Raw genomic sequence first — 26,793 nt, forward strand, 5'->3', positions numbered from 1 at the left:
TTAAAATAGTTTACACTGATATGGATTTCTTATATATTGATACAAATGTAAAAATTATTTTTCTATTTCCTATTTAAGATAATTTGTATATTGATAAAAAAACAAAACTATATTTGTCATATTGTACATATGTTCCTGCTCCTGTTTAAAAATATTTTTTGCATATTGATACAAATGTAAAATTATATTTGTCATACTGTATGTATGTTCTACTTCTGTTGAGGGTATTTTGTATATTGATACGAACTAAGGATGTTATTGTCATATTTGCACTATATATTTTCTACCTCTGATTAAAGATATTTTTTGTGTATTATCACAACTTCAAGGTCATTGTCCCTATGGCTGTACATCTGCTTACAGACTATTCAATTTTATAAATTTATAAAGACCTTAAGTCTATTAAGTGTATATATATGTTGATAAAGAGTTACAAGTTAATAAGTCACCCCATGCTTGTCATATTTTATGTTTAATTAGGTTTTCTAGATTACACAGAGATATATGTCAGATGGGCTAGGTAATCTTCAAACACTTCACAGATGTAGAGAATATGGCATTTTAAATGTTTTTAATAGCTTAGAATTCTGTTGACATGAGACAATGATTGCTCTTGGCAACACTGATTGACTTCTGAGAGGATGGTGGGCATTGAAGACACTACACATGGAGTTTGTTTTCTTCTTGGTGAAAATAGCCTGTTGGGAAAAGTACTGTCCCTTGCCTCAGCTACTGACAGTAAGCATGCTATCCAATCTGGACAAGCAGGACAAACGGAAAAGCAACTGCTGAACTTTGCCAAGACAGGGTAGGGCAGTCTTTCAAAATTTCCTGCTTCTGAAAATGGTCTGTCAGATAATCTAGGCCTGTAGCCAAAAGTGGATGCCCCAACAGTGCAGAGAAACACTGGGTGACTGTCCAGGCAGCCAGCTGTTTCTGTTATACCTTGTATGTTTTGGAAGTTGCTTGTTTGCACTTCCTACTTACTCAGGTAATATTATTTTCCTTCTCAGGTCTTTGATGAGTTGAAGACTAAATAGAGTTACAATCCTCTCATATTTTAGCTAAGGGCATTTCAGGTACAAGATTTAGATTCTTCAGGATAGGACAGCTCTTGGAGTAATCTCTGTAACTTGCACAATTACCTTTCGGTCTGGACATATATGTCTCTTGCTTGATGTTCTTGTTGGTTGTAGTTCCATTTTTGTTTATGTTATTCCCTTTTCTTTCTTCTAGATAATACTTGATAATTGTTCTTATTATATATAACTTTATATTAGGTTTAGAACCTTCTTATTTAGACAAAAAAAGGGGAAAGTATTGTGGGAAATTCACTCTGCCCAATGACATTGAGGTATCTGACCTGATAGAAGCATGGTTTTTTCTGGGTGTTTGATTGCTTAAAACTGAGGAGAGGGTGCATGCTCTCACTCTCTTAGGGTGGTCGGAGACCAGTTGGCTGGTTTCATTCACCCCAGGGCAGAATGGAGGATAATGACAGCTGTTTACTTTGTTCTGTATCTGTGAGTATATTTTCTCACCATTTTGTATCTTAATAAATCCTTGATACCCTTAACAGACTCTCACGGATTCACTTAACAAGGATGTCTAAAGAAGATGCTAAGGCATTCCTTCAAGTGTTTCTCAGCCATTTGAGCTTCCTCTTCTGAGAATTCTGTTTAGCTCTGTACCCCATTTTTTAATTGGGTCATTTGTTTTCTTCCTTCCTTCTTTCCTTCCTTCCTTCCTTCCTTCCTTCCTTCCTTCCTTCCTTCCTTCCTTTTTTTTTGTTGTTGTTTCTTTCAAGACTGGGCTTCTCTATGTAGTTTTGGTGCCTGTCCTGGATCTCACTCTATAGACCAGGCTGGCCTCAAACTTACAGAGATCTGCCTGGCTCTGCCTCCTGAGTGCTGGGATTAAAGACATGTGTCACTGCCACTGGCTGGTCATTTGTTTTCTTGATATCTATCTTTTTGAGTGCTTTATATATGTATATAAAACTCATCTGTCAGATATAAAATTGGTAAAAAAAAAAAAAAAAGTTTTCCATTCTGTAGACTGCTTCTTTGTCTGAATGACAGTGTCCTTTTCTATACAGAAGCTTCTCAATTTCATAAGGTCCTATTTATTATTTGTTGATCTAAGTGCCTGTGCTAGCAGTGTTCTGTTCAGAAAGTTTAGAGTGCAAGGCTCTTCCCCCACCTTCTCTCTCTTCTATCAGGTTCAATATATCTGGTATATGTTGAAGTCTTTGATCCATTTGTAATTAAGTTTTTGTCAGGGTGATAAGTATAAATCTATCTGGATTCTTGAACATGCAGCCATCTAGTTTGACCAGCACCATTTGTTGAAGATGCTTTCTTTTTTCCAGTGTGTTTTTCTGGCTTCTTTATCAAAACTCAGGTGTATATAGGTGTGTAGATTTATGTCTGGGTCTTCAATTCAATCCTTTGATTGATGTGTCATTTTTGTAGCATTACCATACCTGTTTTAATTACGATGGTTCTGTAGTACAACTTGGAACTTGGAATCGTGATCCCCTCAACAGTTCTTTTATTATTATTATTCAGGATTGTTTTTAGCAATAGTGTGTGTGTGTATGTGTTTATGTATGGTCTTCTATTTGATTCCATTGATCAAAGTATCTCTCTTTTTTTTGTGTGTGCCAACACCATGCTGTTTTTATTACTATAGCTCTGTAGTATAATTTGAGATTGGGGATGGTGATAACTCCAGTAGTTCTTTTATTATTCAGGGTTATTTTAGCTATCGTGTGTGTGTGTGTGTGTGTGTGTGTGTGTGTGTGTGTGTGTGTGTGTGTGTGAGAGAGAGAGAGAGAGAGAGAGAGAGAGAGAGAGGAGAGAGAGAGAGAGAGAGAATTTTCATATGGAGCTGAAGATGATACTCTCAAGATCTGTAAAGATTTGTGTTGGAATTTTGATGGGAAGTGCATTGAATCTGTAGATTGCTCTTGGTAAGAAGCCCATTTTTAGTCCATTTAACCCTACTGATCCATGTACGTGGGAAATATTTCAATCTTCTGATACCTTCTTCAATTTCTTCCTTCAATGTTTTAAAGTTTTTACTACACAAGTCTTTCACTTGTTTGGTTAGAGTTATTCCAGGTTATTTGATATTGTTTGAGGCTACTGTGAAAGGTGTTGTTTCTGTGATTTCTTTCTCTCTGTAGGAGAGCTACTGATTTTGTGAGTTAATTTTCTAGCCAGCTACTTTCCTTAAAGTATTTATCAACTATAGGAGCTCCCTGGTGGAATTTTTAGGGTCATTTATGTATACTATCATATTATCTACAAATAAAGATACTTTAACTTCTTCTTTTCCAATTTGTATCCCCTTGTTCTCCTTCAGTTGTCTTATTGCTCTAGCTAGGACTTCAAGTACTATCCTGAATAGGCATGGAGAGAGTGGACAACCCTGTCTTGTTCCTGACCTTAGTGGAATTGCTTTGAGTTTCTCTCGATTTAATTGGATGTTAGCTACAGGCTTTCAGTAAACTATCTTTATTGTGTTGAGGTATGTTCCTTGTATCCCTCATATATCCAGGACTTTTATCATGAAAGGGTGTTGGATTTTGTCAAAGGCATTTTTTTTTTTGCATCTAATGAGATGATCATGTAGGTTTTGTCTTTCAGTTTGTTTATATGGTAAATTGCATTTATCAATTTATATATGTTGAACCATCCCTGCATCTCTGGGATCAAGCCTCCATGATTATGGTAGATGATCTTTTTGATGTGTTCTTGGATTCCGTCTGCAAGTATTTTATTGAGAATGTTTACATTTATGTTAATAAAGGAAATTGATCTATAATTCTCTTTCTTTGTTGGATCTTTAAGTGGTTTAGATATCAGGATAACTGTGGCTTCATAAAGTGAATTGGGGATGGGGAAATGAATGGGATGGAGATGCATGATATGAAAGACACAAAGAATAAATAAAAAGAAAGTTAAAAAATTAATTGGGGAATGTCCCTTCAGTTTTCATTTTGTAGAATTAACTCTTCTTTGGCATTACTGGCATTAACTCTTCTTTGAAAGTCTGGTGGAATTCTGGGCTAAATCTACATGACCTTGACGTTTTTTAAAATTGGAAAACTCTTAATTACTTCCCTTTCCCTGGGAGATTAGGTTTATTTAAATTGCTTGTGTGATCTTGATCTAACTTTGGTAAATGGTATGTATCAAGAAAATTATCCATTTTATAAAAGATTTTCCACTTTGGTGGGGTGAAGCTTTTTTTTGTATGTTCTTATGATTCTCTGGATTCCCTTGGTGTCTGTTGTTATGGCCCCCTTTTCATCTATAAGTTTGTTAATGTGGATATTAACTCTACCTTTTAGTTAGTTTTGCTAAGAGTTTGTCCATCTTTTTTATTTTCTCAAAGAACCAACTCTTTTATTTATTCTTTGTAAATTTTTTTTGGTTTCTATTTTATTTATTTCAATCCTAAGTTTGATTGTTTCTTTCCATCTACTCCCTTAGGGTGTGATTTCTTCTTTTTGTTCTAATGCTTTTAGGTGTGCTGTTAAGTTACTAGTATGAGATTGCTCCCATTATTTTTATGTAGGCACTTGGTGCTATGAACTTGCCTCTTAGACCTGCCTTCATTTCGTCCCGTAAGTTTGGATATGTTGTGTATTCATTTTCATTGAGGGATTCTTTTTAAAGTGCTTATAAACATTCACATACATTTATGTTTCTCTTTTCATCTCCCCTCTCCATTCATTTTCCTTTACTTTCTTTATTGGTTCAGATTTTTGAGAAATTAAAGATTTTAAAAGTTATCACTTACTTTGTGACATTTTCCTTGCTGGGGTTGTTTTTAGTAAGGAGGGAAGTGGATCTACAAACAGCTCCCAAGAGAACATAATTTCAAAACTGTTGCTTTTGAGCAGATGTTACTGTTCAATCTGGAACTGTGTGAAAGGTAAAAATGTCCTTCAAGGGGAGGCAAGAGGAGAATGCTTGCCAGGGCAATGTTTTGTGCTGGAGACTCGATCTTTACTATAGATATTAGTTATTGATATTACTATGTAATGTGAGATAAGTTACATTCAGATAACTGTTTCCATTCTGGTTTTCATTGCTAAGAAACCACAGATGGAACTGATGGCTGAGTGTAACCATAAGCTCTAGTTTGCTAATTGAATAATCTCTTTCTTTCATTTTTGTTTTCTATATTTGAATGTTTCAGCCTATCTGCCTTTGTATTATATGCCTTCAAGACTTTTATCTGAACAAATAAATTTGGATAAACAAAAAGAGAATTGGGACAGATGGTCTCAAAGGTACCTTTGAATAAAGAAGAGTATAATATTTAATAGTGAGAGTATAAAAAGTTACCAGTTATTCAAGATTTTCCCTCCCAGTTTTCAGAGTGTGACTGGTGGCTTATATTTTATCAAAATATTCGCCAAATTTGCAGTCCTGTGAGACTCCACTTTAAGCTATAAAATCACCTCTTAGGATTTGAAAAGTTAGTCTTCGTGTGTATGAATAGTCATATGTTTAAACAGCTGCCCCCCCCCCCCCCAGATAGTGGCACTGTTTTCATAGGCTGTCCAACTGCTAGGAAGTAGGACTTAGGTAGAGGAAGGTGGGTTGATGTGGGTGGGCCTCTGAACCTGGCTGGATCTTTCCCTGAGGGTTCTGGTCTCTCAGCTGATGCAAGCTCTCTCCCTAAGGGTCCTGGTCTTGCAGCTGATGCAAGCTCTCTCCCTAAGGGTCCTGGTCTTGCAGCTGATGCAAGCTCTCTCCCTAAGGGTCCTGGTCTTGCAGCTGATGCAAGCTCTCTCCCTAAGGGTCCTGGTCTTGCAGCTGATGCAAGCTCTCTCCCTAAGGGTCCTGGTCTTGCAGCTGATGCAGGCTCTCTCCCTAAGGGTCCTGGTCTTGCAGCTGATGCAGGCTCTACCATACTGGGCTGTATCTCCCTAAACTGTGAGCCAAAATAAATCATTCTCTTAAGTTATTTGCCTAGACTCTATCCATAGTAGTGAGATAAATAATTAACACAACGCTTAAGTGAAGTTTGTGGCTCTTAACATTTCACTGAAACATTTCACTCATAACAAAGTATGCTAAATTTAATTTGATGAAAAGGAAAATTATAGAAAAGATAATACTTCTTAGGATGCCTTTGTTTCACTTCAAAACCCTTTGTTAAAATCCTAATCATGAAATAATATCTTGGGGAAAAAATATCTTTTTTTTTTTAGTAAAGACAAGAAATTATGGCCAGACAGGGGTGGTACATGACTTTAGCCCAATACTAGAGAGGCATAGGCCAGCCTGGTCTACAAAGTGAGTTCCAGGACAGCCAGGGCTGTTACACAGAGAAATTCTGTCTGGAAAAGAAAAAAAAGGAAATTATATAATTATAGAGAACGTAAAAGACCAAGAGAGGCTCATAAGAATAGTCTGAAGTGCTCAGACTTTGAAAGATATAGGTTCAAGTCTGGAAGTTTCCATTTACTGGCTATTTAGCCTCAGGTAACTTACATAATTGTTGGTTCCATAACAGGGAGCTAATGATACTAAAATAACCAGAGTTTCTCTATGGTGCCTAATATTTAGCTCACCACATGGTTGAATGTTTCCTGTCCACCACTTGTATCAGAAGCATCTGGAGTTCAGTTCTTGCTGTGTCGTGACCTTGACACTCACTTCAAAAAGTTCATAATTCTTAGCCACACCTCTCTAGAAAGAATGTTGTGAGCTGAATTCAGGTTTGAGAATCATTGCTTTATTATTTTTATCAATCTCATGTAATGGTTAAGGATGTGAGAGATAAATCTTACTGTCTGGAGTTCAATCTGAACCTAAAACTCCCCTAGTAATTTGGCTTTGGGCTAGTTGCTTCTTTACTTGGGTCACAGTTTGTACATTTGTGTTATGATGATAACAATAGCACTGCTCCTACAAGGATACGATAATACTCCAAAATATTAATGCAGGAACATGGCTGGATTATTACAAATACTTAGTCCATCATCAGTAACCTGGAGCTACATGGTGATATTTTATTTGTGCTGAAATGCGATTTTATTTGTATGTTAATAAATAAAAGTGCCTGGGGGTCAGAGCTAATAGCAAGCCATTTAGCAGAAGTCTGGCAGTGGTAGCACACGCCCTTAATCCCGATCATATGACAGGCATATCTCTGTATGTTCAAGGACACCACCAGCATGGAGACACATGTCTTTAATCTCAATACCAACCATAGAGACCTGGAGGTCTGTATAGACAGGCAGTGATGAGGAGGTCCTGTGGTTGGGTTTATAACCAATGAGAAGACAGAACAGAAAGTCAATAAAAAGACAGACACACAGGAAGTAGGTCTCTTTCTCAGGAGAAGGACAGCAGTGGCAGCGAGGGGTAAGAAGGCAGTTTTAGTCTCAGCTCTTAGCTACTGCTCTGACCTCTTGAGCTTTTAACTCTGCATTTGGCTCTGTGTTTCTTATTTAATAAAAACATTCAGAATTACATCTACAGAGCTACACTGGGGGATTATTAGTGGCAGCTCTGTACTGCAGGGTAGTAAAGAAAAGGAGACATGGGTTTTGACATGATGCAGAACAAAGGTCAAATGTCTTCAGGTTTCCTGGACCCCCAGAAGTTCAATTTATGTGTAATAAATGGCAGTACTTTTATTTACTTTTTAGTGATGGAGGGTGAAGTGACTTTTTATCACATGGATAAGAAACTTAGTATGGGGTAATTCCATTTTCCTAGTCTTGGAAATGCTTAGTGGGGACAATAACACAACTAGGAACTCTTAGTCTCTGCACTGAGCAGTCTGCAGTTCAAGAGCCATCTTTAAATTCATTAATGTTTGCTAAGATATTGATATCAACTCAGTTGTTCACATGCTCATTCTGCCCTTTCAGAATCCTGAAGAAGGACAGCAACTTTATCCATAGATAAGTAAACAGAGGCTCACACAAGTTAAGTGACTTGCTCCTGGCCGTGTGAGTTATGAATGATTGAACCAAGACTTGAACTGCTCCATGCACTGCACTACCTAATTCTTCCCTGTACCTGACTATGAACCCCCGCTCCTGTTACTACAGAGCATCTGTGTCCCTCAGCTGAGCATACTCAGACAGACAAATAAAACTGTTGACACTGACGCTAATTTCCAATATGCAAACTTGTACTGTAAATTTGGAATCTGAGTAATCAGAGCAAGCAGATTCCTTGCTCAGTCAGGAGGAATTTAGCTAAGAAAGAGAATTTTGCTGAAGATGATCCTAAACTCATAGCAGCTTTATCCTGATCTGCTTAATCTGTTCTTATATGTCTATGCAGACAGATCCAATGACTAAGGTACTCACCATGGGAGCTGCCAGCCTCCACAGTTACCCATGGCCAAAATGTGGATGGATACAGAGAGCATAAGTCCCTGTTTTCTATGGTGAGACATCATGGGTCTTCAGGATGTCATGGTGTCTTTGGGCTAAGTCAGTCAAGTTCTATCATGATGTACTTTTGCTGTTGTTTTCAGATAGAAAGCCTGCATTGTACGTCAGTGTTGGGTAATGGCATGCTTATCTGTTCAATTTGCACATCAGAAGCACTACTGATGTTTTTATGTACAACCAGGGTAACTACCACACTCATGAAGATCTATGGCATTTTAGAATGTGGTAGAGTGAGCTGCCAGTGGTATTCAGGAAGTGGGATCAGGGGATGATGGTGGCAATGTTAATGATACCATCACTGGAGTCACACTGCCTGGTTTTCATCCCAGTCCGGTTCCTCACTCATTGGGACCTTAGGCAAGTCATCCATCTCTCCTTACCTCAGCTACCTTATGTGGAGATAACAGTCTACGGTATCTGATGAAGGGTTAAATGCATTGATTCACACGAAGCACCTGGGAGAGTGTGGGCATTCAGAGGCCTTCAATAACTGTTTCCTCAGGGGTTCTGTTTTTGATTTGGTTTCTGATTTTGTCATTTTGAAATGGACTTTTCTCTTTACCAAATCATTCCAGGAATGAGTTTTGGCCAATGACTTTGCACATCACATCAGTTCTTATTCTTCAGTTATTAAAATGCAAGACTTGAATCAATTATAAAACATTTCACTTCTCAGAAAATCTACCCTCAATTCTCAGCATTTTTTTTCTTTCCCATTGCAATGGTTTCCTAAGGCTGGGTAGCAAAGTATCACAAACAAGATGACCTAGAGCAAAATTATTTTTTGTCTTACAGTTCAGAAAGCCAGAAGTATGAAACTGTAGCTAGTAGCAGCATGGACATATTCCCTCAAGCCCTCCAGAGAAAGGTCCCTGCCTCTCATAGCTTCTGGTAGCTATACTCTTCTTTAGTTTGTGTTCCAACCCCTTTCTTTATCTTCCTATGACTATTTTCTTGTGTCTTTATATCATCTTTTCTCTGTTCAAGCCAGTGTCCAAATTTATCTTTCCTTCCTTCCTTCCTTCCTTCCTTTCTTCCTTCCTTCCTTTCTTCCTTCCTTCCTTCCTTTCTTCCTTCCTTCCTTCCTTTTTCCTTCCCTCCCTCCCTCCCTCTGTTCCTTCCTCCCTTCCTTCTGGTAACTTTGTCCTTTGGCATTTTCATACACATATATAATGTATTCTAATTAGTGTCACCACCAACATGCGTTTATCTCACTTCCAACACTATCACCCTTCACTTCCCTACAAGCGTTTTCCCAACATTCATGTCTTTCTGTTTTGTTTTTTGAATCACCAAGTTTGACAGGAGTCATCTGTGTGACCATGAGTTTGGAGCTGTCCAGGGGGCTTGTTGGGTTCATCCGGGGTTCACAGCTGAAGATAATGACCGCATCTCTCTTGGGTTCCATCAGTAGACAATATTTAAGTAGGGAGTGGTGAGGCCTGATGAGGCCCTCCCCAGTCCATGATTGACTGGTGACAGGCCCAGTCTTATTCAAGCCCATTGCAGGCTGCTGCAACTGCTGTGAGATTATGATGGCACTGATTGTGTCATGTGCACAAGACAGTGTTTGACAGCCCACCTCCCGATGCCATGGCTCTGTGGTGGTATTTTACTTGTACTGAAATGTGATTTTAATTGTATGTTAATAAATAAAGTTGCCTGGGGGTCAGAGCTATTAGAGCCATAGCAAGTGCGTGGTGGCGGTGGCACACGCCTTTAAGGACCTGGAGGGCGGTACATACAGGCAGTGACGAGGCAGTCACGTGTTTGGGTTTACAACCAATGAGAAGGTAGAACAACTAGACTATATAAAGACATACACACAGGAAGTAGGTCCCTTTCGGAGAGCTCTCTTGACTGAAGAGGATCACTGAAGCAGGAAGGGTGAGGCTCTTAGCTCTGACCTCTTGGCTTTCTTCTCTGAATCGGCTCTGTGTTTCTTATTTAATAAGATGGTTGGTTATATCTACATGGCTCTTTCTTTCCCACTCCTCTGAAATTTTCACTTAGTCTAGAAGAAGCGATATTAAGAACGTATTTAGGACTAAGCTCTCAACCGTCACTTACTATCAAGACTTTAAATAGCCATGTATCTCTGCATTCCCTAGCATTCATTACAGAGATGGTTTTCTGATTAAGGTTGAGATAGCATTTGTCTATAAGTATTAACTCAAGTATTTAGATGGAAACTTGACATCATGTCAGTTAACTAAACAACTGTAGTGAGTTCCCCCTTAGGGCCTAAGACCTCCTCGACCATGGAGTTTTAACTAGGTTTAAAGCACCAGGCATGAACTTTCCCTTGTGAAGCAGGCCTCAAATCCAATCCAAGAGTGGTTGGTAAACCCTTTAACAGTTGTGCCATGATTGCGCCATTGGGCAATTATAATTTGTAGGGTGCACAGCTGGTGGATAAGACCATTGATGCTTTTCTTTCCCAACAGCCTGCACAGTAGCATCTTCTGATACTGAAAGGCAGCCAGCAGGGAGGAAGCCTCTCACTCAGTTCCCACTTGATCTCTCTTTATCTTACACTTAAGGTGTGTGCTGTCTTTGACAATAGGACCTTATCAACTAGTTCCAGTGAGCAACCAAGAGGAACGACAAGATTGTTATGGAGGCCTCTGGGACCTGGATTGTTATGCAGGCCTCTGGGGCCTCCCTGACAAACATCTCATAAGGAGGTACCCAGTGCCTGACCCTGGGATTTTTCTTTCATAACTCATAGATTTTAGAAACTGTATTGTCTAGTCCTATAGAATCTCTCCTTCCTAACTTAATTTTTTTTCTTTTCTTATAAGTACATTATTTGTACTGGATTAAGATCATGCCCTCTAGTTAGAACTCAACAAATTTCATTTACAGTGACCCTATTTCCAAATAAGGCAATTTTGAAGTACTAGAAGTTGGGATTTTGACATATTTCTTCAGACACAATCCACCCATAAGACTCACCAACCTTATAGATTTCCTAAGGTATTTAAACTGCACTGTCACATTTCCGTGGTCCTTTACATATCAAATAACTGCTGTAATTAGCTTGAGAGAGCAGGAAGCATCCCTTGTTCGGGCAGAGTTCTCTGTCTATGCCATCATGATTTGGAAATATTTGTCTCCTCTGATGGTCAGGAATTCCTCCAGGCTAGGGACTATGGTTTTGGTTGTTGTTGTTGTTGTTTAACCTTGACCAATAAAACAGTTCTAGAATACATGGAAGGAGACTTCAATAGCTGAGGAAAAGAGAGATGGAGTGAGAAAGGAAGGAAATAAAGTAATTTAAATTTGTACGATTGGTTCAATGGCTCCCACATGTAAGTGACCTCAGGACCATGGTCTTCTTTCCATTTGTTTGTAGATGTGCCTGCTTCCCTTTTAGTTCTGTTTACGCTTTTTGCATTTTGCAGCACTGTTGTTTGGTGTATATACATGGAAGATTGCTACATTTATTAATGGATCAATTTATGTAGTATCATTCTCCATCACTGGAAATTTTGTTTTCTGTGAATTCTACCATATCTGATACTAACATGGTCACTCGTACTATTTATAAATGTTCATATGATGTATTATTTTCCTGTCTTTTTACTTTCAACTTAACCATGTCAGGTTTGAAGTATGTTTCCAAATTATAGTATTTTCCACAAAGACTAACCAAACCAAAGACATTGTATACAATATTTCCAGACTGATTTTCTAGATAGTTTGGTTTCTGATACCTTATCACAGCACAGATTCTTTCTCTATTAGCAACTGACTGAAGGCACCTTTGCTGACTTCATGACATTTGGCTTGATGGATTGTAGGTAGATAATATGAAAATACATAATGTTAAATGTGTATTTGAGAAGCAATAAAATTTATAAGAAATAATATAATCCACCAGACAGCTGTAGTGCATGCCTACAAAGTGAGTTCCAGAACAGCCAAGGCCACACATAGAAATCCTATCCCCAAAACAATAATAATAATAATAATAATAATAATAATAATAATAATATCCATGTGGTTATTCCCTGCCTTATGTAGATTTCTTTTAATCCATGCCTTTTCCTAAATACTGTATTTGCAGTTCAATTCAGCACTGCCACATGCTGCCACCACCATTACAAAGATACAGTCATCTGACTTATCATATGTTTTTATAACAAGGGAAAGTTATTGCTTCCTCTGTTCTCTGTAATCATGTTCATATGATTGTTTTCCAAAATATTGCATATTTGACCTTAAAGGGGGAAAGGCTGCATATTTCATTTAGTGAGTAATAAAAATTTGAGTTTTCATTGTTCTGCATTTAAACCTATGGAAAGTTATTTCACTGTAATGTATTTTTTTCTCTGATCCCCAGGTCTCCATTTTCTTTACATTACTTTATTTTCTTTTTAAGACTTTATTTTCTTATTTTTAAGTTATTTTTTTAAAATCTGATTGTTGATACACTTTTTGTTCTCTCTGTCCCAAGACTATGTATATTTTTAAACACACTGCAATCCATTTAAAGTTTTTTGTTTTGTTTTTGTCTGAATCTGTCCTTACTGTGCATTTTTAACCCTTTTTTTCTGCATGAGCAAAACCCTAAACACCATGCAACATTCTGGTAGAGCTTGTGTTGATAGCTTAAGCCCACAAGCAGGGGCTGGGAGAAGCCTCTCTGTACTGCAGCCCATGTGAGAGACTGTGGAAACCCACCACTCAGCTTAGGTCCTGGTGGTTGGCAGCTGGCTCCATCTTGTAGGCAGCTGTTGGGAGACTCACAAAGATAAGATAGAAGATAGAGTGTTTTCTTTAATTTTACCAAATACAAATAGACTAAATATTATAACTATAATTCTTACTTGATAACTGTTTTGTTATATGTAATTTTACTATGTTAAAATTAAAGCCTTCCTTTTTGATTAGACAGAAAGAGGAAATGATGTGGGATGTCCTTCTATACACTGTGAATATGTGATGCTCCCATTGGTTAATAAATAAAGCTGCTTTGGCCTATGACAAGGCAGGACAAGAGCCAGGCAGGAAATTCAAACAGAGATACAGGGGGAAGAAGGGCAGAGTTAAGGGAGACACCATCCAGCCGCCCAAGAAGCAAGATGCCAGCAGACCAGTAATACCATGGCCACGTGGCAATACATAGATTAATAGAAGTAGATTAATTTAAATGTAAGAGTAACCAGTAATAAGCCTGAGCCATCAGCCAAACATTTATAATTAATACTAAGTCTCTCAATGGTTATTGGGAATTGGTGTGTGGGAGAGAAACTTCTGGTTACACTCTGCTGTGAGGAAAGTACAATGATGGAAGGTCTCCTGCTTATAAGTACACATGGAATAAACCAGCCCCCCACCTCCACCCTCACATCTTTACATCAGACAGTTTGTGTGTTCAACATCATTAACAGAAAAGGAAGAGCCTCTGGGCATGCTAAGGGCTGTTAAAAATAAAATGTTCTTAAAACATATCAGAAAGCATGGTTGTTCTATTCCTTTGAAAATGAAGTAACATTGTTGATAAGACAAAAAAAGTAATTTGTAACTTGCCCTCAAATTATTTAGCAGGCTGAACTCCCCCAGTTCTGGCTAAACAGATCTTACTCCTAACTTAGGAAATTGTTAACATACTGTTCTTTCAGCAGACTCAAAAATTTTCTACTTATCAATTTGGGCCAGAAAATTAAATAAATGTGCATTGTATTTGTGAAATGAAGTATATAAAGCCTATCAGTAATGTGAGCTAACCTGGTAAACTATAAAATCTACTAGTGACTCTGACAACCATATAATTTGGTATAATTTCTACATTTGATGTTGAAATTCTTGCACTATAGTGCATCTGTAAGAATGTACTACAGCTTCAGAATGGCTATTACAGAACTATACAGATGTTCACTGAGATGTATACATTTTGGGTGTGGCTAATCTCACTTGCATGATGTTTCTTATTTGCATGTTCTTTACAGTAATGTTTGAATTATTTTTTTGAAAAGAAGTTATTGGATTCTAATGATTTTCTCATACATCAATAGTTTTGATTCTCACTCCCTTACCCTCTCCTCTACTTCTCCCACTTCCTGCTTAACTCTTTCCACCGCATTTTCCCCCACCCTACTTTCACATCAAAAGTGTTTTACTATTCCCCTCTTCCTTGAGGCCTCTTTTCCCCTTCCCCATCTAATGGTTCCTTTCTATCCTCCTGGTCTCCACAGGCACTTCAAGTTAAACACACAATTCTAAGAATTCATAGCTAGAACCTATACATAATAGCCAATAAGTGGCATTGTCTTTCTGGATCTGGGTTGATCCTTCAAAAAACCATAGAATATGAAATGAAAAAAACCCAGTTCCAAATATGGGATATCTTCCTACAAGTTGTTGGTTGGGGAAACTACAGAAGACTCCTCCCAAACAATATAGGCTATTGATACTGTTCTTGGTGACACACTAGAACTCCATAGTTAGACCCTATTGCTGAAGACACCAATCATACAGTTCAGATATTAAAGCACCAAGAAATCAATCTGGAACTGAGATGGAAGCTTTTTCCTTGTTGGCTGGCTTTTGGGATGCTAGAAGGTAGGAGGCAGACTGCTGAGGGAAAAGGTCCATCATCATTCTTACCCAGTCACTCACCTTTCTAGCTACAATACCAACCTGCCAGTCAAGATGTGTCCATCAGTTCAACAGTGGCATGAGTGGAGAAATCAACCACCTCCTGATTGGCTGTGAGTCTCATTCCACAAGAGGGAACTTAGGCTTAGCACTAGAAACATGGGCAAGAGCCTATGACTGGGGAGATCATAAGACCCAGAGGGGAACCTACTACTGTTTTGCTAATGGACATGTTGTCAGGTTATCTTCTAATTATGTGAGTGACTCAGGCCAGTGTGGATTTCAGCCTTCCTCAAAGACTCTTAGTGCTGCAGGTGGTGATTAATGCAGAGACACACTAGTCAAAGTGTCACGCTCTTCAACCGAGAAGCTGCTCACGCTCCAGTAAATAACCTCCCACCCCTGCTCAAGCAAGCATCCCTAATGAAACCCAGTGAGTCGCACAAACAAAAGGGCATGGAAGGGAAGTAAGAGGGATACTGCCTGGGAGGAAGGGCCTCAGCAGACAAAAACGGGTTATGGGAGTAAAAATGACTGAAATTCATTATACACAGGTATGAAACTTTGCAAGAACAAAGAAAAGAAAGAAATTATTGGAGCCTGCTATGCTGGGTGTCATTCTTGCAGTTTCAGCAATTCAGAGGCTGAAGCAGAAGGATTACTATGAGTCCAAGGACACTGGAGCTACATAGTGAGACTTTGTCTCAATAAATAAATAAAATTAAAACATTCTTCAGGAATTTCATAAATGTTTTAAAATGTTATTTCAGGAAACTTGTATTTTTTAAAAATTCTGCTGCCCTGGGAACCCACCGGCCAGGTCAGCCAGGGACAGTCAGGCTAATGGCAGATACTCACCTCTCCTTCATCTCCTCCAAATCCATAGCAGACCTTCTGCTATGGCCCCTCCTCTCACTCTGCCCCACTCACAGGGGACTAAGCAGAGCCTGATGAAGCACCCTGCTCTCCTTCCTCCTGTGGACTCTCCATCCCCATCTCCATCCACTGTAGCCCCTTCCCATTCCTAAGTGTCTCAATACCTAGAAACACATTCTACCCAGAACCCACAGTGGCCACACTTGGCAGGATCTCAGAAAAATTCCCTGACGGGCAACACACAGCCACCACATCCTCTTAAGAACAAAACACCCACCCAACAAAGAAACGACCAGATATCAGCACCTAGAATTACAATCATTCTAAACCTGATGCCCAGACACCAGTGTAAAAACACAATAACAGCCAGGATAATATGTCTCTATATTAAAAGCTGCAAGGGAAAAAAGATCATGTTACATATAAAGGCAGACTTGTTATAAGAACACCTGTTAGAATAACACCTCAATTGAGACTCTAAAAGTCAGAAGGGCCTAGACAAATGTTCTACATAGTTTAAGAGACCACAGATACCAGCTCAGATTACTATACCAGCAAAACTTTAAATTACCATAGATAAAGAAAATAAGACATTCCAGAATGAAGCCAAAATTAAGCAATATCTATCTATAAATTCAGGCCTACAGAAGGCACTCGAAAAAAAAAAAAAAAAAACTCCAGCCTAAAGAGATTAACTACGCCCAAGAAAACACAGGGAATGAATAATCACAGACCAACAAATCAAGAAAGGAAACACACACACACACACACACACACACACACACACACACACACACGCACACACACACACATCATCATCATCATCATCAACTGCAACAAATAACAGGAACCAACAAACACTGCTCATTGATATCTCTCAATATCAATGGTCTCAGTTAATAAAAATAAAAAAGATAAGAACTAGCAGAACATATGTGCAAACAGAATCCATCCTTCTGCTGAATCCAAGAAATACACCTTAACATCAAGGATAGACATCACCTCAAAGTAAAAGGACTGAAAAAGTTATTCCAAGCAAAGCTTGGACCTAAGAAGCTGGTACAGCCATTTTCATATCTGACAAAAAACAGGCTTCAAACCAAAGTTAATCAGAAGAGATAGGGAAGGACACTATATACTCAGCATCAAAGGAAAAATCCAACAAGAGGACATTGTAACTCCTTGTTGTTCTTGTTGTTGTTGTTGTTTCAAGACAGTGTTTCTCTTTGTAATAGTCCTGGCTGTCCTGGAACTCACTTTGTAGATCAGGCTGGCCTCGAACTCACTGAGATCTGCCTGCCTCTGCCTTCCAAGTGCTGGGATTAAAGGCATGTGCCACCACCGCACAGCTCAACATTGCAATTCTCAACATTTATGTACCAAACACAAAAGCACCCAAGTTCATAAAAGAAATACTACTATACCTTAAGACACACATGACCCCCACACACACTGATAGTGGTGACTTCAATACCCCACTTGTGTTAGTTGGGGTTTCTATTGCTGTGAAGAGACACCATGACTACAGCAACTCTTATAAAGGAAAACATTTAATTCTGACTGGCTTACAGTTTCAGAGGTTTAGTCCATTATCTTCATGGTGGCATACAGGCAGACATGATGCTGGAGAAGGAGCTGAGAGTTCTACATCTTGATCTGTAGGCAACAGGAAGTGAACTGTTTTCCACACTTGGCATAGCTTAAACATCAGACACATCAAAGCCTGCCTCCATAGTGACATACTTCCTCCAACAAGGCCACACCTACTCCAACAAAGCTACACCTCCTAATAGTGACACTCTCTATGGGTGCCATTTTCTTTCAAACTACCACATCACTCTTGCCAATAGACAGGTCATCCAGACAGACACTAAAAAAGAAATGAGGGTGGGGGGAGGGGCAGAGACGAGGGGGGCAAGGGCTAGATGACATCATAAGTCAAATGGACCTAGCAGGTATTTACAGAATGTTTCACCCAAGCACAAAAGAATATACCTTTTTCTCAGCAGCTCAGGGAACTTTATCCAAAACTTCATACACTCAGACACAAGGCAAGTCTCAACAGATACACGAAAATTGAAATAACTCCCTGCATCCTATAAGATCACCACATATTAAAGCTGGAAATTAACAACAGAGATAACAGAAAGTTTATTAACTCATGGAACATTTCCTCCTACTACAGAGACATTTGCTAAACCATATTCGTTTCTGCTCTATTCATTTGAAACAACCTAGATTTCCCACAACCGAAGAATGGATAAACAAAATGTGGTGCATTTATAGAATGGTATATTACTCAGCTGCTTAAAAAAATGAAATCATTAAATGCACAGGGAAATGGATGGAACTAGAAAAAAAATCATCCTGAGTGAGGTAATCAGACCCAAAAAGACAAATGTGGTATGTATTCTCTTCTATATGGATATCAACTGTAAGTCAAAGGTAGCCAAGCTACAATCCACAGAACCACAGAGGTCAGGGCTAGTAAGAGTAAGGGACTGGGGGTTGGCCGCAGATAGATCTCCCTAGGAAAAGGAAATAGAATAGATAGTTATGGATGGACTCGGGGCGGGGGACTGTAATGGGAGGATCAAACAGGGAAAGGGAGGGAATAGGAGATGAGGAAGGGAATACGGGAAGAGATAGCTAAAATTAAGGGGCATATGAGGAGTAGTATGGAAACAATATAGTAGAAGCTTTGTAAAATATATACATATATGAGGGCAATCTAAATAAAATTGACAAAAAAATGGGAGAGACAGACCTCCAACTGGCCATTTCATATCATCAAATGAAGCTTCCAATACTGAGATTGGGTTACATCTAGTTGAGTTGTTGGCCAGAGGGTCCCATGTTAAACTTCAAACAACCTAGGCTATTGCCTAGACTGTAGGTTGCTCTCCATAAACTCACTGAAAAGCCCTGTTGCTGAAGACGACACCTACACAGTGCATTGAACATGGAGTGGTGGAGCTGATGCTACACAGATCCTTTACTCCTACATTCTAGCATCTTTGTTATAGAAAAGTATTCTGCATGCTACCAAAAGAGAGATGTAAACACCAACCCAGCCCCAAACCCTTTGATCTACAGTGGTGTACCGCCTGCAGGATATGCTAGAGCAATGGTGGCATAAAGCTTGTGTAAGTAACCAACCAATATCTGATTTGACTTAAGGCCTACTCCATGAGATAGAACCCATACCCGACACTGCTTGGATGACCAAGAACCTGAGACTAGATAACCCATGGACCTAGGGGAAAACAAAAAGACTCCTAATGACATTCTGCTATAGACCCATGCCTTATTCAGCCATCGTCAGAGAAGCTTCCTCCTGTAGCAGATGGGAACAAATCCAGAGATCCACAGACAGGGAGGTCTTGGAACATTCACCCCTAAACAGGATGTCTCCATTAAATCCTTCCCCTCAGTGCTCAGAGAATCCTGGTGAAGGGGAGGCAGAAAGAGCGCAAGAGTCAGAGGGGGTGGAGGACAATAAGAAAACAGCGTGTTCCAACCACAGCGGAACCGGTGCTCGTAGGAACTTACAGAGACTGAGATAGCCCTCACAAGGCCTGCAGGGGTCTGCACCAGATGGGGCCCTAGAGCTGAATGGAGAAGTGGACACATGCCCCTGTCCCTAATCCAGAAGCAGTCTCCAATTGATAACCACTTGCTAATGAAAATTTAGTTTCCTCCAAAGTCTTACTGGGAAAACAAACTACTCCTAAGGGTAGGCTACATGCCCAGCAGTAGACGGCCAACAGAAAATTAACTCAAGGACATAATTTGGAGAAAGTTTTTGTTTGGTTTGGTTTTTGTCCCATAATGTTGTCTCAGGCCTCTCTCTCTCCCTCCCTCCCTCCCCCCTCTCCCTCCTTTTCTCTCCCCCCCCCCTTTTTTTTTTTACAATTCCTTTGCATATATAGTGTGATGCTCCGTTTTGTGTTTTTAATGGGATTCCTGAGTGTGTAAACGAGTGGGTCTCTGAGTCTATATCTATTTCTTGTGAATTTCTCAGGCTCTTTTGCTTCTGTTCGCCATTTCCTATCATGATGTGTTTTTGTTTTGTTAACCTATGTGTGTTGTGGAGGTCAGAGGGAAACTTAAGGGCAGTGATTCTCCCCCTCTACCCTGTGGGCGGACATTATGAGGCTCACAGAAAGTACATTAGAATTTGCAGGAATGTACTCCAGGAAGCTCAGCCACAGAATTACAGAAAGGTAAGCCTGAGTAGACAAGCCTATGTTTCTCAGCATGTTTTTTTTTATGCCTATTAGCTTTCTGTCAGCAGTTTTTGTTTAAGCCAGAGCTAGAATAATGGTACATTTATAGAAGGCAGAGCATTTATTTCTTAGTTTTCTTGAGCTTTCCATGCTGGTGAATCTTCTCATAGAAATATATTTGCCAGAGAAAAAGAATTACCTCAGTCTCCTGTTGGTGACACACTCATTCATTTTCCTGTATTTGTGTGTGTGTATCAGGATGTGGTAAGTTATTCCCACAACCTGTATTGTTAGGAACCTGTTTAGGGGTTACTACTTAATAAGTTATCTTGAATTCAGTATAAACGCAACTTCTCCTGGGCACTCCGACAAATATATTTTGATTTTTTACTTCAATAACTGTAACATTGGAGCTCTTTTGTGATAGCTCCTTACCTTGATGAACGTGCACCTGCCTGGATTGGAGTGCTTTTGCAATGGTCCCTTACCTTGATGAATGGGTACCTGGTTATATGCACATGGGGACAGTAGTGTGCTACTGTATAGCAGAGTGGGGTGACCCTGTGGAACAACAAGGCTCTGCTTGGTTCAAAAGGCTTTTTTACCATAAAGAAATGGAAAATTGAACAAATACATACTTTTTTCCTGAAATAAACATTATATAATACATACATACACAGAAACATATTATTCTATGATTCTCTAAAATTCTATATTTTATAAACCCATTAAAATAGCTTAGTTCCAAAAAGAGATATTTGATCCTTGACATATTTGCTATCACAAGTACAAATGTTTTTCCAGCTTTTGGTTTTCATCTTAAAAATGTTCTTCCTGGATGAGTTGTGCCATTTCTGGGTGACATTTCTTCCTTCATGCTACACAATGGAAAGGCTACCCTCTAGTCTCTGGCTAGTTCACTGGGAGCCAGTTTTTTGGTCAACAGGGTCAGTTAGATTGTAAATTATTGCATGATACTTCCATTCTTGGTTGGAGACTGTGGTTGGTATTGGCTAATTGCAGGCCCATTCTGACTTTTCAGTGTCACTGGTCCTAGAAAGATTTGATGTTTCTTCCTTAAAACGAACAGAAACAGCTTTGGAGCTGTCAGAAATCGCAATGTCTCCTGAAGGCTAACCACCAACAGCCTGTGTGTGATGGTGGCTGCTGTGTCCTGCATCAGCTATGTCGTGAAATCTGTTTGATTTCGCGCGCACACGCGTGAGTGTGTGTGTGTGTGTGTGTGTGTGTGTGTGTGTGTGTGTGTGTGCAAGTAGGGAGGCCAGAGGAAGACTTGGGTGTTGAGATCTTATTCACCACCTCATTCTTGTGGGACATAGTCTCTCACTGTACCTAGCACGCACTAGGCTGGTAGTCATCAAGCTCCAGGATCCTCTGTCTCTATCCCTCCTTCTCTTTACTGAACTGGAAAGCAATAGAAAGATAACACAAGAAGTTGGAAGGGAAACTGTTTGGAGAGTGGGATAAGAGAGGGAGGAATGGGGGTGGATTTGATCCAAACACATTATATGCATGTATGAATATTAAATAAAATATTTTTGAACCCAACATGGTGGCACAGGCCTTTAATCCCAGCACTCAGAGGGCAGAGGCAGGTCGATCTCTGAATTGAAGACCAGCCTAGTCTACAAAGCGAGTTCTAGGACAGCTGAGGTTATAGAGAAATCCTGTCTCAAAAAAAATGTAAAAATGAATAAAATCTTTTACTTCCACATATTTAAAAAGAATAGTTAGACCTCCGATGTCTGTATTTATCAGTGATTCAATACATTTAATGATCATGTAGTTCCCTGAATAGCTATGAAGTGAGTCGGGTTTAGGGCACTTACACAATTGTGTTTGTGGTGGTTTGGCCCGAGAAGCACGCTGCTGGACATTCAGTGACCAGGGGAGTCATTGTTTCTGCTTGCTTACTTGCTTGCTGCACATAGACGTGCCCTTCAGGGAAGACAGATCCAAGAAAGAACAACGGTGCTCGATCCATCCTTCCACATGGTCTGTCCGGGTTTGTGCATGGCTTAAAACTATGGAATCTTAGAATTGACGCTGAGTGCGCTCTTTTTAGTATTGAAGAAACAGCAACTCGTTCCTTAAAGTAGTGCCAACTTCAGTGGCATGGGCAGAGCTGTGGGCCCTTCAGGAATGCAGGATAACTCAGTCTCACAGAAGTCCCCAAGTCAGTGCTAACATCAGCGCAGGAATCTTGGTTTGTGGTTTGGAAGTGCCTCCTGCTCCAGATGCTTTCAGTGCTTTGAATTTCTGTTATTATTCTCAAACAGCTTAAATAATATTTTTAAAATAGTTACTGTGCCAAAAGCAACAAACATCTTTCGGAGAGGAAGCTCCCCAAGTTGTATTTGAGTACAACTCTCCCATGAGGAAATGTGAGTATGAGAAGTGAGAGATCGCCACCTTCTATGCAGATAACTGGGAGATTTGAGTCTCCTGCTTCGGCGGATCCTCATTACCCAGAGTGTGGTCTACCCTGGAGGGTCAAAAGGATTCTCTGGGAGCTTGTTAAGACACGCAGACTCTTGGGATCTGACACCGGCTCACAGCGTTAGGAATTGCAGCCTACCCCTACCGTGGATCCAGGAGAAGTGATCTAAACCTGTGAAATTTCGGGGAATAATCTCCAGCAATGGGGGGAGGGGGGAGAGACAGGACAGAGGCGGGGCTCTAGAACGGAACTAGACTCTTGCCACTGTGCTTGGCTGTATGGTATCTGTTCAGCTGAGGTGTGAACCTGGGAATGAGTGAAAGCTGTCATTGGGAAGAACTAAAGAGGACAAGCTGCTCCTGATTGCCATGGGCACTTTTTTTTTTCCCGGCAGTTTACACATAAAATGAAATTCCAGCCTTCTGCTCTCTAATCCCCTGAAAACCAGCCTTCCCTTTCTCCCCTTTTCCAGATCCCCAGGGGCTGATCCTTCTTTCCTTCTCATTTCCTTTTCCGGATCTTAGAGCTGACATTTGGTGTGATTTGAAGAACCCTGGAAACCTCTGTTCCAAAGCTGCATTCCCTCTGGGACTGCACTTCCAACATTTCATTCCTTGTACAGCTTTGTCCTGTGCTGAATCACAGATCCCGCCATGAAATCTGTAAAACGGGAGCTGAGGAATACTGACTCCAAGAATGTTTCCTTTCCTGACTATTATAACAGGAAACTCTTCTCTCTCTCTCTCTCTCTCTCTCTCTCTCTCTCTCTCTCTCTCTCTCTCTCTCTCTCTCTCTCTCTCTGTGTGTGTGTGTGTGTGTATGTGTGTAGGGAGGGAGACAGAAGAAAAGAGAAGAAGAGAAGAAAAGAAGAGAAGAGAAGAGAAGAGAAGAGAAGAGAAGAGAAGAGAAGAGAAGAGAAGAGAAGAGAAAGTGTTTTATGCATGTGGGCACACACAGCTGGGCATGCCTGTGTACTTGTGTATAGATGCCAGAGAAGGACATTGGGCATGCTGCTCTATTGTTCTCCATTTCATTCCTTCGAGACGGAGTCTCCTATTAAGCTAGGAGCTCATCAGGCTGGTGTGTGTTTGTTTGTTGGTGCTTTGCTAGGCTGACAGGCTAGCAGGCCTCTGCAATCCTTCCATCTCTGCTCCCCAGAGCTGGAGTCACAGGTGCATATTGCTACATCCAGCTTTTATGTGGGTTTGAGGGATCCACAGGCAGGTCCTAATGCCTGGACCGCAAGTGCCCTTACCTAGTGAGTCATGTCCCCAGACACAGGAAGCTTTATTACAGACTTCCTGACAGAACTGAGGTATGGCTTGATAAGGGGAAGGAAAAAGTCATACAAGTAAGTTACATGGAAACCAACAGCTTTGCCCAGGGCTACAATTTTGGTCGATGAAGAGAGTCGGTAATGTAGGCCCAGGGGCTGTAGGGAGGACACTCTGGCAGTCCTGCACATAGGTCTGACCATGAACACACCCCCAGCAGCGGTAGCGACTTCTCAGTTGTGTCTGGAATGGGCTCTGCTCACCAGCATTCTCTCCTTGTCTTTTGCTTCTCAGTAATAAATGGTTTTATTTTGATAGAGTTCATTTGTTATTTTCCGGCTTCCCAGCAACTGAACATAGATTTTATTTTGCAAACATGCCAGCCGGTGGGGGTGGAATTCTTTCTGGGGTTCCCATCCATTCTCCACCTCAGTCTCCATGATGGCAGTGAGGCCAGAGGCTGGTGTAGAGAAAGAAATATATATATATATATATATATATATATATATATATATATATATATATATATACTGGCAGATGGTTTGTACAGAACCAGCATATGAGTTTGCCAATGGCAGCAGCAATGTCCTTGAAACACTTTTCATTGGGGAGAGAGGAGGCCTCATTTTCATATCTTGTCTGTTTTCAAGGATGGGTTTGGACAAGTTGAGTGTAAGATGACATGCACATCTCTAGATCATAAATATATGAGAATGAAATGATGTTATTTAAATTTAGCAAATAACTATGGAATGTGAGCACTTTGTAAAAAAAAAAAAGCCCAATGATAGATGCAGATAAGGGAACTGATAAATTCATATAAGTGGAGGGGGTAAGAAAGCAGTTCAGCTTAAACATCTATTGCCTAAGCCCTTGAGTGGATGCTCACACACAGCAAACGACCTTGGATATATAGAAAGCATTGAGTAGTCTCAGGCAAGAAGGACCTCATGAAGGGACATACCTGATTGGTAGGAAGACATGAGAATTGATAGATGCTCCTTTCATAAGGAGTTTTTCTGCTTATCAGTACTGGGATCTACTTTTTAATAACCACTGGATTGCCAGTGATGGTGTAAACAGTGTTTCCATCCTAGTTTGGGGTGGGATTTCTCTAAGGACAGATCCTGATAGTCTGGTTAGGAACAATGAATTCCCATCCAAAGGACAGCATGTCTGACATTGAATGAGTAGCTAATCAGATAACTATCTAAACTGTTTCCTGTGAGAAACTAGATATAGACTTTGCTCTCCCAAGGGAGATGGTGAAAAAGAAGTGTGTGTGTGTGTGGGGGGGGATTGGATGTGTGAGAAGACGCTGAAATTTGACCTTGGGTGATGTATAGAAGAGAAATTCCCGGAGGGACCAGAGGACTTTTTGAATCTGTGGTGTCACCCTAATGATACAGAATGTCAATGTGCTGTGACCTCTGTGTTCCCCTCTTTAGACAGAAACTTTTTCATGCCTGTATCACATGGAGTAAAGTATCTTAAAGTGTGTCTGGAATAGTAAAATGATTGGTAAATGGAAGTGGGGAAGGCAAATGATTAGAAGTTCATGAGAGCAGAGAAATGCAAAACTATCTAGGATTCTGCAGAAATTTCTAGAGAGCTCAGACTCTCTCTGGGAATGTGAGTTGATTGCATCTAAGGTTTCAGTGGACTCAGAAGTTCCCACTGACACCAAAATGTCCTCATTAGTCTAAGAAGTACACCATTGGCTGAGTCATATCTTATCCCTCTATCACCAATGCTCATCTAATTGGTGTCATGTTCTTGGAACTTTATTTTGAGGAGATCTTGCTCTACAGCCCTGGCTGGCCTGGGATGTACTGTGTAGATCAAGCTGGTCTAGAACTTGCCTCCTGAGTGCTAGAACTACAGGTATTTGCCACTGCATCTAGTCCTTGCTCTTGTCTTTTATAGAAGAACATTGCAAAAGAACCATATTTGAATAAGCCAGGGAAATGGAAAACGTTCCCTTTAAATCATCCACTGGGTCAACGCAAACACTAAGTGGGTAAAGACCCTTGCAGCCCAAGGAAGATACCCTGACCGCACATGGTGGAAGGAGTGTACTGACTCCTGCAAACTGCCCTCTGACCTACACATGTGCAGCCTAGATGTGGGCATGCACAAGCATGCACACATGTGCACACACACACACACACACACACACACACACACACACACACACACACACAGAAACACACGGAAATAAAAATAAAATAAAACCATCCATTACCCTGCATAAGCAGTCACTTAGGAATCCAACATCAAGGAAATTGCTCCATGTAGGGGTGCAGTCTACTCTTGAGTTGAGGAAAGGAGCCCGAGATTTAGTGATGTCATCCTTTCACCCTGGGTACAAGCAGTTCTGAGCCCAGTGTTTTTCTCAGACAACGCCATCCGTGATTTCGCTTCTGTCTTTGTGTGGTTCCACTCTCTGACTTCCTATCATTGTTATCTTGTTTTAGTGTGTTCTTCATTGGAAACTACTCAATTCCTCTATGAAAATATTTAGAATAAAAAGTACACTTTTGGATTCGTGCAATGAAAGTTTTTCATCAGCATCACTTCAGAGGCTAACGCGCGTGCATCCCTCACAGCCACCAGCAGCATCTCATGTTGACATTTCGTGCCTGCACTTGGTGTCTTCTCGGAGGAGTAGCTGCTTGGTGGGAACCCTGTGCTCCTTTCTCTCCGTGGAAGCAGGAGCTTAACGATTTGAGGTTTCATCACACCACCTACTCTACCTGCCTTCGTCTCTAACATTCTTCAGTGACTTTAAAACACACTGCTTTGGTACTGACTTAGTAGACTTGCTTACTTACTCAAGAAACTCCATTAATCTCAGCACAGTTTTCCCATAAAATAGGTTTTTGTAGCTGAAGTGCACATGTGATG

The sequence above is a fragment of the Peromyscus californicus genome, unplaced genomic scaffold (assembly GCF_007827085.1).
Source record: "Peromyscus californicus insignis strain IS unplaced genomic scaffold, ASM782708v3 Scaffold_8__1_contigs__length_139910024, whole genome shotgun sequence".
In the NCBI taxonomy this organism is placed as follows: Eukaryota; Metazoa; Chordata; class Mammalia; order Rodentia; family Cricetidae; genus Peromyscus; species Peromyscus californicus.